This window comes from Lepidochelys olivacea (assembly GCF_965140295.1).
Source record: "Lepidochelys olivacea isolate rLepOli2 genome assembly, chromosome: 3".
Classification (NCBI taxonomy): domain Eukaryota; kingdom Metazoa; phylum Chordata; order Testudines; family Cheloniidae; genus Lepidochelys; species Lepidochelys olivacea.
Window position 1 is genome coordinate 93,957,732 of NC_140413.1, and position 18,353 is coordinate 93,976,084.

Sequence of the window (18,353 nt, forward strand, 5' to 3'; positions counted from 1 at the left end):
CTCTTATGACTCTGCGTCCTCATTTACTGATGGGCAGAGATTAACTAATGAAAATGGAGCTATGCTGATTTACACCAGCTGAGGATCTGGCCCAATATCCTCATTGTTATGTCTGTCACTGATAGTTCTATACTTAAACAAAGCTCCTCCACTGGACTAAATCAACTTAGTTCCATTACTTCAGTAGCGGTATGCTGATTTACACCTGCTGAGGATTTTGCCCAAAATTGTTTGGTATAATAAAGAACTACATGTGTATTCTTGATTAAAGCAATTTTGCTTGCAAGTGAGTCACTTTTCACTGAACATGGCCCCGTTGTGAATGGAAATTTCATTAAAATGGAACCAGTTTAGAAACCATAATTAAATGTTTGCACACTCATATTCCAAGCCTTGCAAATTCCATTGCGAATATTCTACCCCACATATGAATACGTTGTTTCTATTTCATAAAATTAAAGAAAGTATATATCTAGTTACTGTATGATGTAATATTATCCAAATGATGGTCCCAATTAGCTCCTCACAAAGCTTCCTAACATTATTTTGATCTGGTTAGTAGTGGTTTCAATTTATTTATAGCTGTTTAACTGAACTTCGGCATTAATTAGCATTTTGCAGGATCTGATGTTGTGAAACATATTACTAAAATCAGTTAGTGTTCTTGGAATAAATTAGACATTGATATTATCAATCACCGCAAAAGTTAGTATATGAGTCATCATCATAAGAGCTGCTAAATATCTGCCCAATAGCGTGTCAACAAACCTGTTTTAAAGCCTTACAAGGCATTACCTTTATGTCAGTGCAGATAGATCATGTAGCATCTGGGGAAAGTTCCCACGTCCTAAAAGCAATTGAAAACAATGGGTTCTTACGAATGCTTTTTGCTCATAGATGAGCGGAGAGAATCTCCCTGTAACGGAAAGGCCAATCACTACTTTTGTTACAGTATGTAAATAGCTACAAATCAACCAAGACTTCTGGCGTGAAATCAGCAGGTGGTCAGTGCTTCCAGGAAGCAAAAATGCAACTGTGTAATATACGAACTAATGATCACAGCCATCTTCAGCATTTTCAAGTAGGTCTGCCACTCAGTTTTTCAGCCCCACTCCACCATACTGGGTTCTTGTTCTCTGTAATCAGACATTTATGCTTCAAACTGGCTGTAGATTTTGGGGAAGATCAGCAAGATAATTGTTTGAGGGTCTTGTGATTGTCTCCTGTGTCCCCTACAGAAGGAAAAGCAGAGCCCAGATGCGTCATTGGTGTGTCTGCATAGCTCTATTAGGCAGGGGACCTGTAGGAAAAAAACAGCACGTGATCTTAGACTGTATCATAATGGACACACACAAGGAGGCTGAATTAAAGATGCACAAGCATTTACTCAGCAGCCACTTTTCTAGGCTGTCCTTTCCTGTGGTCATAGGACCAACGGCAATTTCCCAGAGAGGTTGAGAATCAGTGCAGGTAGCTATGGGGTAGCTGTGCAATGAGCCTGTGGCAGCCGTAGCACTCCTGGGATAGCCTGAAAGTCAGGGGTCTTCTCAAAAATTGAGTGTAGCTCAAATGGTGACCATGAATAACAGAGAGATCCTTTCAGGAGGAAAAAACCGCCAAATGTTCCACCCTTGCACTGATTACATTTCAAGACAATCTTTGCAACAAGAATTGCTGGGAATGTTCTTATTTTTAAGATGGAATCTAGTGATCTCCCAACCAGGGGGACCCAGGATGTCATACTTCATAGGCCTCAAAGGTTCTACTTACACTATGGACCTTACCTCAGCAAAACATACATTGAAACCAAGAGTGCAGGATTGGATCCAATGGGTGAAATCCTGCCTCCTGTGAAGTCAACAGGGCCAGTAGTTCACCTATTGTTCCCTGTCCTTGCATGAAATAACCCCTAATTAACTAGATTTCCTGACAGAGGTGTTGTGACTGATCATTCCTAAACAGAAATATTTTATAATGCAAGAAATATTGTGGTTGGCAAATGAATGGCAATTACCCATCATAGAAGGTGCCTCAAAGTTCTGAATATAGCAGATTAATGCTGTCCTGTGGGGAGCTGTGAGGAGCTGTGCTGGTGCTGTGCGGAGCCAGTTAACATGAATCATGAATGATTGCATGTAATTTACTAAGATAGCTGCAAAATGGGAGTGAGATTAGTGCTGTCCATTAATCTAAAGGTTGCCCCTTGTGAGCAGAGCAGTGTGCAAAAACCTCAGTAATTCAAGTGTGAGTCAAGGAAACTAAAATATATATGAATTTCTGGCAGGACAATTTTTAATGTCAGAGTTGCTAAAAAAAAAGCCACACTGGGAAAATAACAAAGGGCAGAAATAAAGGCTGATATCTATGGACCATTCCGCAGGATCAGTAGCTTTGCTTGCCTGAAGGAAGGCCCTATAAAATATGCATAGTACTTTATTATGTGTTGAGGGGGGGAAATGGGTGATCATAAAATTTGCATCTGACACCTGAGAACTAATTACATATATCAGACAATTTGTGCAACATGTTTATTTGGGCAGGTACTGTGAGCAAAATTCAGGGTTCCAGCCACACCCTCAAGAATGAACTGCACTGGAGTGGTTTGAGATTTACAAAGGAATAGCTGAGAATAGACTTTAGCTCCAAGCCTTACCTCTAGTAGAGCTGTATGAAAAACAACTGGCACCACTAGCAAACACTAAATTTTTGTAGTTTTACTTTTTCAGACTAAGGGCCCCATTCCTTCACACGCTGACATTGCATTTATATTGGTGTCACTCACTGGCATCAAAAAGTTTTTATAGTTGTAGCTTGGGAGCGAAGTGAAATCAGAAACAGGCCCTAAATGGAAAAGAAATAATGGTGAATGCAAATACTCCTGGCTGTTTGGCCTCAAAGCTCTGATTTTATTTTCCAACTCTAGGAAGAAGGAGAATATCCTGGAAAATAGAGATGATAGTAGTAGAATTAGAGTAACAGCTGGAGGCTTCAACTGGGATCAGGGTCCCATTGTGCTAAGCACTACACAAAGACATAGTAAGAGACAGTCCCTGCTGCAAAGAGTTTACAATTTGGAGTCAAAACACAAAGGGCAAGAGGGGAAACAGAAGCATGGAGAGATGAAGTGAGATGCCCAAGGTCGCTCTCATAGGAAGTCCTGACTTCCATTCCAGTGTGGACACTTCAGGACCACACTGTCTCTCTGAGTCTCCTGTTCACACTGTGAGGATGTTGCAACAGGCTGGACACATCCTCACAGTGTGAACAGGAGACTCAGAGAGACAGTGTAGTCCTGAAGTGTCCACACTGGAATGGAAGTCAGGACTTCCTATGAGAGCAACTGTGCGGCTCAAGCCCCTTAGTCTGCTCAGGGCAAGAAGGCTGCTGGGGGCAGAGGCGACTGCAGGACTTAGAGGAGAAGTTGTCAAGGCTGCCACACAGGCCAGGGCCAGGCCACGGATCAGGTAGGAACTCGGGTGATCTGGCCAGGGCCAGAAGCAGCTACCACTGGCAAGGGGGACACAAATTGCAAGGACCCCACTTCCCAGCCCAGCCACCTCCCCCCGGCAACACTCAGTAGCTCCCCTCACTCCCCATACAAGACACCTACACTGATTCCCCTTCCTATCCCTGACACCCTGAATTCCCCGCTGATTCCCCCCCCTCCAATTCCCAGTGCAGAGCATGAGCATTTGAAGAGGAGAGAACTGGTTCTCTCTCATATATTTTTAAATAAACCAAAAGCCACAAATGTTCTTTCAGTCCCACCAAAACACTGTTTGAGACGTGCACAGTTTGGTGTGGGATGTGTCATATATAGAAAGAAATAACTCTCACGGGGCATACGGGCTCAGCATCTTAGTATGGTGCTTAGCATATTTAGGTTTCAGTATGCACCTCTGACCCCCTTCAAAGCGAGCTTCTATGCTGGCTAGGAATTCAAAACTTACTTTCTGCAAATATCACCCATTATTAGATAATACTTCACTGTTGCTGTTTCTGCAGACATCCCTGCCAGTAAACTTACTTGCGCGAGTATTCACAAAAAGTCAGTGTAAACGAGTGCAAATGTAAGGGAAGTAAATTTGTTTAAATGTGTGCATGACCTATTTCTGCAAATTGTTTTTGCAGTGTTTGCTTAGGTTTGCGAAATACCCAAATTAACTTCTCATAGCTTCCAGCAGAATATTTAGTGAGGAGAAACACGGAGAGAGCTGATGCAAACTCAGGACCGGATCTGGAGCATGCCAAAGCAGGGAAGCTAGGTTAACCAGCTAGTCAATGGTTCCTGTGCATAATGGAATCCTGAGATCATGCAGAACTGGTTATGCTAGCTTTGCATCACTCCCCAGCTCCTTGCCTTGCGGTAAAGGGTGTGGCCAGGGTACGTGACTGGAACAATTTAGGCTATGTCTGCAACAGGATGTGTGATTCCCAGCTCTGACTGAGCTGGCATGCTAAAAATAATAGTGTAGCTGCAGTAGCCTGGGCAGCAGCAAGCAGCGGTTCCAAGTACTTGCCTGCAGGGTTTGGGTGGGTTTGCACTAGGGGCGACTAGTCTATGCACTGCTCGCGATGCCTGTGTGTCCGCAACTACACTACTACGTTTAGCATACTAGCTCAATGAGAACGAGTGCAATTATGTCTGCTCGAGTTGGGAATCACTCCCCCACCTCCAAGTGTAGACATAGCCTTAAATAAGACTTGAAGCTGCTCTAAGTTTCTCCTGAGGGCTGGACAGTGATCTCTAACCCCAAACCATTCTTGCATCAGGAGCAGTGTCCTCAGGATACGGCCCTGAAAGTCTGAGTCTCAGTCATACTTAGAATTCTATGCCCACCTCTTTTCTCGAAGATCCATACTAATCTTAAAGGTGATCGAAATCTCTTAGCTTTGAAGAGGCAGCTGAATTCTCGGTTGTCAGAACTCAGACAAGCCTTTACCAAAGTGAACAGTCCCATTGGCATCAATTGGATGACTTGTGTGAGTAAGGGCTATTCTGGACCTTAGATTAGCATCTTGCACCCAAACTAATTATACTATACAGAGCAAGGAACACATATAGCACAACAACTATGGATGTTGAAAAGACAACACAAGTAGTATCAGCTTTCTCTAAGGTTACAGTGTTGATCTCTGCTGAAGCTAAGCTCTGTCCTGTAAGAAGGTTGAATGTGCATTGCCTAGCAAATCCATGCCTACTCCAGCACTTTGAAAACTACACTGCTACAAATCATCATTCTGGTACAAGTTGGGACTGGCTGCTCTGAGACAGAAAAAAAATGTTAAAAGCAAATGCTTCTTGAGGTTACCAGTCCTTTTAATGCCTGTGTTTCAATGGAGGCGCCAGGAATCTTCTACCCACTACTGAAATGGTCTTTATAGCGATGATATTTCTGATTGGAAAAAGTAATTTTAGTTACAGAAGCTTTTTCCTCAGACAATATGATGTCTATAAGAATGGTTTTGCAGAGTTTATACAGTCTATATTTTTATTAGCAGATCAGACTTTTATATGCAATTCATTCGTGTTTGCTAAAAGGCAAATTTCAGGTTTTGGATTTCACAATGTCAATTTTATACACACACTTGCTGATGGGCAAACATATTACACTGGAATTTTGGGACAGTATCAAAGTTGCATTTAAATAGTTATTAGTTTTGGTCAATTGAATGCATGTTATTCTAGTTAGCCATATTCATCACATTAGAATGAAAGCAAATGATTCAGACTGGAATTTATAGTACATTGTAGTTCCAAAATAAAATCAATCTAAAGTACAGTATAGTGCCCTAAGACCGCACAGAAATAAAACATGGGAAGTGTCCTCTTTGCAATTTCTTTATTCTTTTTGTGTTTTATCTGCTACTTGTTTATATTGTTGATGTCCACTAATTTTCTAAGCAGCATGATGATATTAGATATGGGATACCACACATGAAGTGTGCTGCTATATGTTGCAAGACAGCTCTGAAGTTAATTTATGTAATGAGTGTACACCTCAAAACTTGAATTTCCACATTACAAACTGAAGCATATCACTATGCAAGGTAAAATCGATTCCTCAGTTTTCATATTTCTTACTGATTCCTCAGATTACTCAATTTGTTGATCTTTGGTAAATGAAAAATGCATCTTTCTAAAAATATGCTCTGTAACTTCTCTCCCTCCAGTGCCAATGTATATTGAAGCTCCATTCGTTATTAGGTTGATAAGGTTTTTGCCTAGAGTTACTTTTAATATGTGGGTAACGTTGCGATCCGCGTATCTATTAGAAACATCAGTGGCGCTTGTAGGTGTAACATTTTAACATTAATATTGAAGAGCATTTGGGGCTATAAATGAATGTGCTCCATGCAAGTCTCAAGATTAGTGTTCTGCTAGCTAAGGGGTTCAGATCTTGTGCTGCATCTCTAAAAGCTGCCAAGGAGGAGAAGGGGGTTATGGTGGCTTTAAGGCATCTTTGTGCCCTTTCTGATCCCATGCTGCTCCAGGGATTGGAGAGGTCCATGACAATTTAGACAGCCCTGAGGTTCTGTCTAAGTTATGGCAGCTGCCCTATAGGCTGCAGCACTGCCTGGAATCATCATAGAGTGGCATGCTGTGGCCCTGCACCTGATACGCCCAATGTTGTAGTGGTAAAAAACGTGGGTAAACTGACCTAAACTAAACTCCATATTCTGCAAATGAAAAGTGAGTAAACTTAGCTTACCCAAGTTTACCCTTGACTACACTGCTAGATACACCCTTCCCACCTTGAGCTCTATCCTGGCTTGTGAAGAGGTACTAAGGACGCAACCTTATAACTGTACCCCACAGCATCTGTGCCTGGGGGATCCACCCCTAATTGTATATGGAGCTTTTGCAGCCCCTGTATACCACTACAGACATTTTACCTGGTGTAAAGGAGCCAAAGCAGAGGTGACAATCTCAGCCCAGTTACTCCTAGTTGTCCCTCATGCAATGCATTAATTACTCATATAATCTCATTTTTGGTGATATTTTTGGTGGTATTAGGATTTGTCATCATTTTTTAAATCTCTCTCTCTCTCTCTCTCTCTCTAGCGCTCTCTCTCTCTCTATATATTCTCCTTGCATTTCCCCTTTTTTGTATTTTTTTTCCATTTTCCAGAGGTAAGCTGGAAAAAGAGGAAATAGGGCAGACAAAGGAAAAAATGGAGAGAAAGGGAGAAAATATGAAAAAACAAAATTCCCAAACCTGAATATTTTCAAGAAAAAATTATGTGAGAAATTTCAGAGAAATTAAGAATCATTTGTATACCTCTGAATGAAAAATATTTCAAAATTGTCCATGAAAATAATGTTATCATTTTTGACCAGCTTCAGCATAAGAACTGAGAGATGAAAGGACACATACCTCTTCCATAAAACTACCATGTATTATTATTAACATGCTATTTTCTCAGCTACTTATATGAAAAGTTAAGTTGTTAAGTTCTTACTGGCTCATTTATTTTAAAAAAAAAACATTGGCACAGAATGATGTAGTAGTATGTATTAATTTTTTAGGTACTTTCTAAATCAATATTTCTTCAAGACCTGATTCAAAGTCAATTGAAGCCACTAGAAAGCGTCTCATTCGGTTCATTGAACTTTCAATCAGGCCCTCACCTTATTTTTTTATACTCAGTATGCTCCTAATTGCAGTAATTTTGTTAATATATAAACATGTATGGTCTTTTAACTATATTGTGTATTATATATTCACTAGTTTTAAGATGAAGTTTGATAAGTCCATGATTGGAATTATGTGATAGATGCCTGAGATAGTAGGGGACTGAACACAAGGAGCCAGGAGGTCCCTTCCTGTCCTGTATTATATGTCCCTATATTAATACTCACCATGTAGGTCCCAATCTGTCAGCTTGCCTTACTCACATGAGTCATTCTACACTAGGTCCTGTTTGCAAAAGAGCTTCAGTAATAGCTGGACAAGATGTGACCCTAAGAGCCCGTTTATGTCAACTGGCTAATCGTACACTCAACACAGTGTTGTCCCAATATTTAGCCAAACAACATCATTATAAGATGTCATAAAAACTGAGGCCATGCTCTTAGGAAAATCACTGTGAATGTTGGATCCTCCTTCTGGATTGGCTGGAGGTGCTGGTAGCTTGATGTAAGTGAGAAAGCTGTCTAAGCAAAGATTGTAGCTCACTAAAGTTGCGTCTTGGAAACTAGAAAGCATGTTTTATTTTGTTCCATTTGTAACCATTTTCTGTTTCTGTTGTTTCTGCTTAGAATCACTCAAATCTCTGTTCTTTATTAATATACAGTCTTAGTTTTACTATAAACCATCTCAGTGCTACTATCTCAAAATGAAATGTGTGTCCTCAAACCGTGCTAACTGGCTGTTGTGTACACTGTATCTTTGGAGGCAGTGGACTTGGTCATTTCCGTGAGTGTCCAGTGAGAGGGACTGGACACCATGGAGACAGGTCTCTGGGGAATTCAGCAACTGGGGTTCACTGAATATTACCTTCAAGGAAAGTTTTAGACTGGAAGCATCTCAAGCAGCTTGCTGGTGGGGTGGACAGACTGGTGTGGCAGGGAACTGACACACCATTTAAGCTCCAGCAAAGTTCTCTCTTGCTGAGGCAGAGGAGTAATACAGTGGCTTATGGTTCTGAGTGCATCACGCAAAGGCACCTCTGATTATAGTATTTCTGACTCTTTTTTCATCATTGGACAGACAAATATGCTCATACAATGCAAAAGCCAACCACAAGATGTCTAATTCATACCTGTAGCACTCCACGTTCCTATTGTTTTGCCTAATAATATATAATTTAGTCATAGAATATCAGAGTTGGAAGGGACCTCAGGAAATCATCTAGTCCAACCCCCTGCTCAAAGCAGGCACAATCCCCAATTTTTTTTTTTTTGCCCCAGATCCCTAAATGGCCCCCTCAAGGATTGAACTCACAACCCTGGGTTTAGCAGGCCAATGCTCAAACCACTGAGCTATCCCCTACTCTCCACAGATAGTTTTTTATCATTGGGTTACAGCCATATTTAGCAATGAATTGACCATCAGGACTTGTAGCTTTTAAAGCATCTGTTTAGAATCTTTTTTTTGTAAATGATAATTATAAATTGCATCTTTCACACATATTATTTGTTTCTCCCATGCCTGTGATACTCCAATAGGAAGGGCGCATACAACTTCATAATAGTGACCACGGTGATGTGTTTTATTATTGCATGCATAGATGAATGGATGGATAAACAGTAAAATTGAATAGCTGCTACAATAGTCTCCTTATCCTTCTAACATTTGACTTCTCATTGTTTAGTGCTGGCTCTTGGCAAAAAATGAAAAATAATATGCTTTTTCTCCTAAAAGGGCACATTGGATTTTGATATAAAGAAGACTCTATTCAATAGAATTTGATTAGATTTTTTTTTTAGTTTCTATTTGTTATTAATCATGTTATCGTCATTTTCATTCATATACATTAGGTTCAATTTTGTTAATTATTTGACAATGCCATAGAAATTGGAGTGAAACATTACCACAATATAGTATATGTGTCAAAAGGAAACACAAAGGCATAAGATGGAGACCAAAATTAGTCATTAAAATCCCACAAAAATCAGGGCTGAATCAACCTAATAAGTGTCGAGACGCCATAAAATTTAGTGTCCACAGTCCTCCTCTTCATTTTTAACTCTTTAGAGTCAAAATGCACTGAAATGGCATGCCAGGAAAATCTGTGAGTTAATGATAGCACTTTGGACTGCAGCAGGGCAGTCAGGTGTGTGACAGGGTCAGGCCAGATGGCTACAGGAGAGTGATGGAAGGCAGATATATTAGCCCCAGGTTAAATAGGTCTCTTATCCCTGGGTAAGGTAACAGGGAAGGTTTCAGAACAATCAGGAACCTTCTGGAAACAATTAAGGCAGACAGGTTGATTAGAACACCTGCAGCCAATCAAGAAGCTGCTAGAATCAATTAAGGCAGGCTAATCAGGGCACCTGGGTTTAAAAAGGAGCTCACTTCAGTTATGGTGCGTGTGTGAGGAACTGGGAGCAAGAGGCACTAGGAGCTGAGAGTGAGAAGGCGTACTGCTGGAGAACTGAGGAGTACAAGCATTATCAGACACCAGGAGGAAGGTCCTATGGTGAGGATAAAGAAGGTGTTGGGAGGAGGCCCTGGGGAAGTAGCCCAGGGAGTTGTAGCTGTCGCACAGCTGTTCCAGGAGGCACTTTATGCATCCGATGAAGTGACCTGTAGCTCACGAAAGCTTCTGCTCAAATAAATTGGTGAGTCTCTAAGGTGCCACAACTACTCCTTTTCTTTTTGCGAATACAGACTAACACGGCTGCTACTCTGAAATCTAGACAGCTGCATTCCACAGGGCCATGGGCTGCAACCCAGAGTAGAGGGGGGGCCAGGGTTCCCCCCAAACCTCCCAACTCCTGATCAGACACAGGAGGAATTGACCTGGACTGTGGGTTCACGAAAACAGCCAAACTGAGGGCTGCCATGAATCTCCGAGGTGAGCAAATCTGCCAATAAACACAAGACCCACCAAGGTAGAAGAGGAACTTTGTCACAGGTGTTAAACACATCTGATGATCTTTAGGAGTCTGAGGCCTGATCCAATGCCTTCTCTATTGACTTCAGTGAGTGCTGGATGAGGCATTAAATATGGATTTAGATGCTTAACTTGAGGCAAACAAGTTTGCTGGTTGTGGCCTAAGTGACTTGCCAAAGGTCATAAGGGAAAGCTTTAGCTGAGTCAGGCATACAACCCAGATTTTGTGACACCCAGTCATGTGCTGTAGACATAACGCCCTGCTTCTAACACATCTCAGCCCTTTCTTTTTACAGACCCAGGTTTCTTTTGCTGACCTGTGTCTCCTCCTCTCCCTCAGGTCATCCTCCTCACTCCTTTCCCCCTCCAAGTCTGTTGGCATGCCACTCTGGTGCATAGTCAGAACTCAGATGAAGCTACTTGTGTAGGCCAATGGTGCAGTGGCTCTGTCAAGGCTGATTCCCCACTCTGACACTTCGAGTGCAGAAGGTGGGGGCCCGCAGGGATGTTAACAATTAATACTGGCCACTCCAGGCTTGTATTAAACTCCCAAGGTTACAGCTTTTCTCTGGTCTTGGATTGGTAGATGCTGCCACCACCCAAGTGCAGAACCCCTTTGAGAACCCAGGAAGGCGCACTTGGGAATTCCTTCCTGTGAGGTACCCTCAAGCCCTTTCACCTTCACCTCCACCTCCTGCCGCAGGAAAAGCTGAAAAAGAAAAAAAAAAAAAAAAAAGGAAATCAACTGGTGCCACCAGCTAATTAAACAGCATGTGCACAAACCTCTTAAGACACAAAAATCCAATTTTGTTCTTAGAAAAGGTAAAGTTTATTAATAAAAAGAAGAGAAAGAAAGAAAATACATCTGGGAACTAAGGCTTTTGCTAGATTTAAAAAAAAAAACTACAGGGATTAAGCATCAAGAATAGCTTTCTTGAGGTCCAGCTTAAAGGTTACAAGCAAAACAAAAGCACCTGGGATTAGCACAGAGGAATGCACAACCCATAACAAAATAAAAGGAATAAACCTAATCGCGTCTTCCTAGACATTTCCTGATCTACTTACATATCTGGGGGTTTAAATGAGTAGTTTCTAGCTATGATACTGATGATTTTTTCATACCTGGCCCAAGCTCTTACAGAATAGCTCTGTCCTGTCCACCTCTCTCTGGGAGAACAACAGCAGACAGACCAAAGAGGAGTCTTTGTTTCAATTTTAAAAAGTTCTAGCCTTCCCATTGGCTCTTTTGGCCAGGTGCCCACTGACTTCCTTTTACCTATGCATAGCAGCGAGACTTTTTAACTCTTTACAGGTAGAGCAATTAGAGAACAGCTACTAATAGCGATTTTATAGCTACTCGCTGGCTGTAAAAGGGAGCTACCCCCTCTCCTCCTTTTTCATTTATCACAGGCTCAATGTGCGCTCACCAACCAGCTGGTTTTTAGGATGACCCTGCTTATCTGATAATCCCCCTCTCATCCATCTGGCTGCATCTTACACGCCAAGACTGGATGGTGTATTGGTTAGTATGACCCTGGCTAGCCAGTATGATAACTCAAGAATAATCTCTGTCACAGTGCCTATAAAACCCTGTCTACAAATGTGGCTAGCTGAGACTATTGCTTTCCATACAAAACTTGCTCATTTCAATGTTATCTTGTTCTCATCATCTGTCTATTTTGCTCACCCTTTGAGTCTCACTGGCACCAAACAAGATTCTAAGGTCTTTGGGGAGGGACTGTCTTTTTTCCTTCTTGTTTGCACATCACTTAGTAAATCAGGGCTCTGATCCCTGACTGAGACCCCAAGCTGGATTGTAACTCAACAAGATCAACTATGTACAAGGAACCACTCTGAATTTGTGTGAAATTATTACCCCACCACATTATTTCATTTAGGGGTATTAAATAAAATATCCCTGTTTCTGTCTCCTGTGTGGAGTTTTCCTTCCTTTTGTGCTGCAGTTTGTTCAGATATTTCATGAATATTAGGTTAACTATGAAGTTGTCTGGTGCAAACATGTGCAGTCTGGAATTGAAAACATTACACACAAAGACAGGTTTCAGAGTAGCAGCCGTGTTAGTCTGTATCCGCAAAAAGAAAAGGAGGACTTGTGGCACCTTAGAGACTAACAAATTAATTTGAGCAGAAGCTTTCGTGAGCTACAGCTCACTTCATTGGATGCATTCAGTAGAAAATACAGTGGGGGAATTTATATACACAGAGAAAATGAAACAATGGGTGTTACCATACACACTGTAATGAGAGTGATCAGGTAAGGTGAGCTATTACCAGCAGGAAAGCGGGGGATGGGGGTGGAGGGAAACCTTTTGTAGTGATAATCAAGGTGGACCATTTCCAGCAGTTGACAAGAACATCTGAGGAACAGTGGGTAGGGGAGGGGGAATAAACATGGGAAAATAGTTTTACTTTGTGTAATGACCCATCCACTCCCAGTCTTTATTCAAGCCTAAGTTAATTGTACCCAGTTTACAAATTAATTCCAATTCAGCAGTCTCTCGTTGAAGTCCGTTTTTGAAGTTTTTTTGTTGAAGAATTGCCACTTTTAGGTCTGTAATCGAGGGACCAAAGAGACTGAAGTGTTCTCCCACTGGTTTTTGAATATTATAATTCTTGATGTCTGATTTGCGTCCATTTATTCTTTTACGTAGAGACTGTCCAGTTTGGCCAATGTACATGGCAGAGGGGCATTGCTGGCACATGATGGCACATATCACATTGATAGATGCGCAGGTGAACGAGCCTCTGATAGTGTGGCTGATGTGATTAGGCCCTATGATGGTGTCCCCTGAATAGATATGTGGACACAGTTGGCAACGGGCTTTGTTGCAAGGATAGGTTCCTGAGCTAGTGGTTCTGTGGTGTGGTGTGTTGTTGCTGGTGAGTATTTGCTTCAGGTTGCGGGGCTGTCTGTAAGCAACGACTGGCCTGTCTCCCAAGATCTGTGAGAGTGATGGGTCGTCCTTCAGGATAGGTTGTAGATCCTTGATGATGTGTTGGAGAGTTTTAGTTGGGGCCTGAAGGTGATGGCTAGTGGCGTTCTGTTATTTTCTTTGTTGGGCCTGTCCTGTAGTAGGTGACTTCTGGGTACTCTTCTGGCTCTGTCAATCTGTTTCTTCACTTCATTTCCCCATGTTTATTCCCCCTCCCCCACCCACTGTTCCTCAGACGTTCTTGTTAACCGCTGGAAATGACCCACCTTGATTATCACTACAAAAGGTTTCCCTCCACCCCTGCCCTCCCCCCCCCACTCTCCTGCTGGTAATAGCTCACCTTACCTGATCACTCTCGTTACAGTGTGTATGGTAACACCCATTGTTTCATGTTTTCTATGTATATAAATCTCCCCACTGTATTTCCCACTGAATGCATCCGATGAAGTGAGCTGCAGCTCACGAAAGCTTATGCTCAAATAAATTGGTTAGTCTCTAAGGTGCCACAAGTACTCCTTTTCTTATTACTCACAAAATCACTTGTGAACCAAACCTGCCACACTCTGTACATCTCTGACTCTGAACAAGAACAAGAAACAGTCCAGTCACCTCCTGGAGAGAGAAATGGTAAAAAATGGTGCTCTCCCCAACTGCATGCTGGGACCCATTGGACATTTAGCCCGTGCAGGGGAGTAAAGGCCCTTACTGAAGACCATGACTGTGCATGTAGCAAAAAGTCTGGATAGCAAACTCCTGTATCTCCAAAGGGTCAGGGAGCAAAAGTCCATTAATATCTACCATAGAACTGGCTACATTTTGCACATGCAAAAAGTGAAAAAAATGAATCCTTCTTCGCTGAAGGTTTTCATACAAAGATCATTTTCTTCTGTCCCCAGAATACATGTTTTAAAATAAATCTGTCTATTAGAATTTCTGCTGCAACAAAGTCAAGGGTGGTCTTGTTTTACCAATTTGTTGTCATCTAAATAGAGAGAACCAGGAAGCAGGAAGTAGAAAGGAGGAGAGCTGGTAATGATATAGCAAACTATTTTTTCCATGGGGAAGTCAAATAATGGTTAACCACAATGGTAGCTGTGTTTTACTTAAACTCAGAATAATTTCTAGCTGCTATAGCTTGATTTTTAAAACTAGAAGTTTGATGTCAAAAGTACAAGTTTATATCAAATGCAGTTAAACTGCTCACAGTTTAGTTGTAGCAAAAGGTGATTTCAAGAGGGATTCACGTTTTCTGTAATTACCATACTTATATTTTATTGTGGTTATGCACAGCTGTTTGGAAAGATAGCTAATTTATTTTTTTATTCTGCTAAGAATAGCTATTGGAGACACAGTTTTCACACAAGTGCAGGACGCTCGTTAATTATTGAACCATTGGGGCAAAGATCTACAAATCCAGACAGAGCTCAGAATTTCCCTCAGTGGGGTTTCCAATTCCTAAATAGCCTTGTAAACAGTGGGTTCTCATTTCCATCACTCAGTCCCTGCTAGTTTCTACTATGGAACGATTCAAGTATGGTACAGTATATAGCACGGGTCTCCCCATCTCTCTGTGAGCATGTAGATACACATACATTACACTTACACACAGAAACTGAGAGAGAATTTGAGACAACATTGTGTGCAGGGCTGGCCTTACCATGAGGCAAAATAAGGCGGCCGCCTCAGGTGCCAGACTATGGAGGGGCGCCACTAGTCCCAGAGTGTAGAAAATTGTGTCTGCTGCTGGTGCATATGCATTCTCTCTGCTGTAGATGCACAGAGATGGTGGAGTGCTGTGCTGGAGGAAGGAGGGCACAAGAGACATAACTGGCAGGCAGGAGAAAAGGTGAGTGGGAATAACAGAAAGCAGCAGGAGCTGCAGGGAGAGAGAGGAGGAGGATCCTTTTATGTACCTCTCTAGCACCCCCAGGAGCCTGGACTGATTAACACCAGCTTCTCAGGGAGCTTCCTGTTCCCTGCTGCTTCCTTGAACCCACTTGAGGAGAACAGGCAGTCAACTGAAGTAGTAGGAGCCCTGCTACCAGCCTGCTTATTTGTCCCCTTCAACTGAGCGTTGAGAGCCACTATAGCTGGCACAGAACAGCAGTCATGAGTGAAAGAAGAAAACGCCCCTCAGAGGCAGCATTCAGAAAAAAAAAGAAAACAAAGGAAGCTTTTCTATCTAAGCAGGAAGGAGCTCTCCTGAGATATATAGACACAAATGTTCACGGTGAGCCTTCCGGCCCCAGTGAGGATGTGCTCAAGCTTTTTTTGTCCCATGCAGTTCTCATTCATTGAACTTGGTGGTCACTGATGCAGCATCAGCTTCCAGTGAGGCTGCTGAATTTTTTAATGTAATTCAAAGCATCTATGTATTTTGCTCTGCATCAACTCATCGATGGCAAATTTTGAAGCAGCATCTGGGAACATCCTCTGACACTGAAACCACTGAGTGCCACACAATGGGAAAGTCAAGTGGAGGTGATAAAGCCTATCAAATATCACATTGGGAAGATAGATGATGTCATAGTTGCCATTATGGAGGATAATGCTATGACAGGAACTGTTCATGCGAGAACAGTGGCAGAGGGAAATGGAATCACCAGAAATATACATAACTTCAAATTTCTGTGTGGCTTACTGTTGTGGCATGACATACTGTTGGAAATAAATGTTGTAAGCAAGAGACTCCAAGGTGTTGACCTTGATATATCTGGAGCAATGGAACAACTGGACAAAGCAAAGTTATACCTACAGTCTTATCGGTCAGATGAGGGATTTAAAAATGTTCTGAAGGGTGCACAGAAGTTGGCAGAGGAACTTCACACTGAAGCTATTTTCCCACCCATTCAAGAATACAAGAGTCACTGAAGAAGACATTTTGATTACGGGGCATGGGATAATCGCGTAAGAGACCCCAAACAACAATTCAAAGTTGAATGTTTTAACCAGGTGCTAGGTTGTGCAATACAGTCAGTTGAAGAACGTTTCATGCAGCTCAAGGAACACAGCAGTATATTTGGGATGTTGTATGATATTCCAAAACTCCTCACGCTACCTGAGGAAGACCTACACCAGCAATGCAGGGCACTTGAGACAGTGTTGACACATGGTGACATGCGCAATATTGATGCGAGTGATTTAGGTGATGAACTGAAAGCCCTTTCAAGATACATTTCAGCAGGATCAACTCCAAAGGCTGTTCTGAAGTAGTTGCTCTGCGCATACTTCAAACACTTCCTGTAACAATTGCCAGTGGAGAACGCAGCTTCTCCAAGCTGAAATTAATAAAAACACATCTACGCTCCACAGTGACACAGGAGAGGCTGGTCTACCTTGCAATCATCTCAATAGAGCATGAGCTGGCCCAGACTGTGGTCCTTGAGCAGGAAGCAGTTCAAATCTTTGCAACCAAGAAGGCACGGAAAGCACCACTTTGATTATTCAAACAGATAAAAATGCCAGTGTTTACTATGCAGACAAGAAAAGTTACATTTGCTGTTCAGGAGTTTGAAAGTTAAGTTTCAGAGTGGTAGCCATGTTAGCCTTTCTCAGCAAAACTCTTCCCTGTGATGACCTATGAACCAGGCTTTTATAAAGCCTGTAGCTCACTTATGAACTAGACTCCCATAATCCTCTATACTCATGCTAAAATGGGGAAAATATAAGCTCGCCAAACTAGTTAAGAAAGATATAATAATATAATAACTTTAGCCTAGTTCCCTACTTTTTTCTGCTTTAGTAAGCAATGTATAAACTGCATCAGACAGAAATATACACAAATAATGTCTTAACAATAAGGCCGAGTAAGCACCAGATGAAGACGGAAATTTATGAATTTGATTAAAAGCCAGGAAATGTAATAAAATTAGATATAGCTGAATCAGAAAAGAGGAACTACTGGGAACCCAAACTGGGGCACCAGTGTTTTGAACATTTGTCTTCTGGCTTTCTCTCTGAAGACACGTGTATCTGCTTAAACATATGCTTTCTATTTGGTTCCTCAATCAACCTTTCACGCTACTTATCATAGAATCATAGAATATCAGGGTTGGAAGGGACCTCAGGAGGTCATCCAGTCCAACCCCCTGCTCAAAGCAGGACCAATCCCCAATCAAATCATCCCAGCCAGGGCTTTGTCAAGCCTGACCTTAAAAACTTCCAAGGAAGGAGATTCCACCACCTCCCTAGGTAATGCATTCCAGTGTTTCACCACCCTCCTAGTGAAAAAGTTTTTCCTAATATCCAACCTAAACCTCCCCCACTGCAACTTGAGACCACTACTCCTTGTCCTGTCCTCTTCTACCACTGAGAATAGTCTAGAACCATCCTCTCTGGAACCACCTCTCAGGTAGTTGAAAGCAGCTATCAAATCCCCCCTCATTCTTCTCTTCTGCAGACTAAACAATCCCAGTTCCCTCAGCCTCTCCTCATAAGTCATGTGTTCCAGACCCCTAATCATTTTTGTTGCCCTTCGCTGGACTCTTTCCAATTTATCTACATCCTTCTTGTAGTGTGGGGCCCAAAACTGGACACAGTACTCCAGATGAGGCCTCACCAATGTCGAATAGAGGGGGACGATCACGTCCCTCGATCTGCTCGCTATGCCCCTACTTATACATCCCAAAATGCCATTGGCCTTCTTGGCAACAAGGGCACACTACTGACTCACATCCAGCTTCTCGTCCACTGTCACCCCTAGGTCCTTTTCCGCAGAACTGCTGCCTAGCCATTCGTTCCCTAGTCTGTAGCTGTGCATTGGGTTCTTCCATCCTAAGTGCAGGACCCTGCACTTATCCTTATTGAACCTCATCAGATTTCTTTTGGCCCAATCCT

At 42.1% G+C, this 18,353-nt stretch overlaps 1 protein-coding gene across 1 annotated transcript in view; it reads right to left on the minus strand.

Annotated features, from left to right (window-relative positions):
* Positions 1-527: 527 nt before the first annotated feature.
* Positions 528-18,353, minus strand: part of LOC311518121 (uncharacterized protein) — a 60,210-nt gene continuing 42,384 nt past the window's right edge. The window contains exons 2-3 of the transcript XR_014710898.1: positions 2,654-2,841; positions 528-1,300 (exon numbers count right to left, since the gene is read on the minus strand). The gene's annotated coding sequence lies outside the window, so the exon portion shown is untranslated. The remainder of the gene's footprint in view (positions 1,301-2,653; positions 2,842-18,353) is intronic.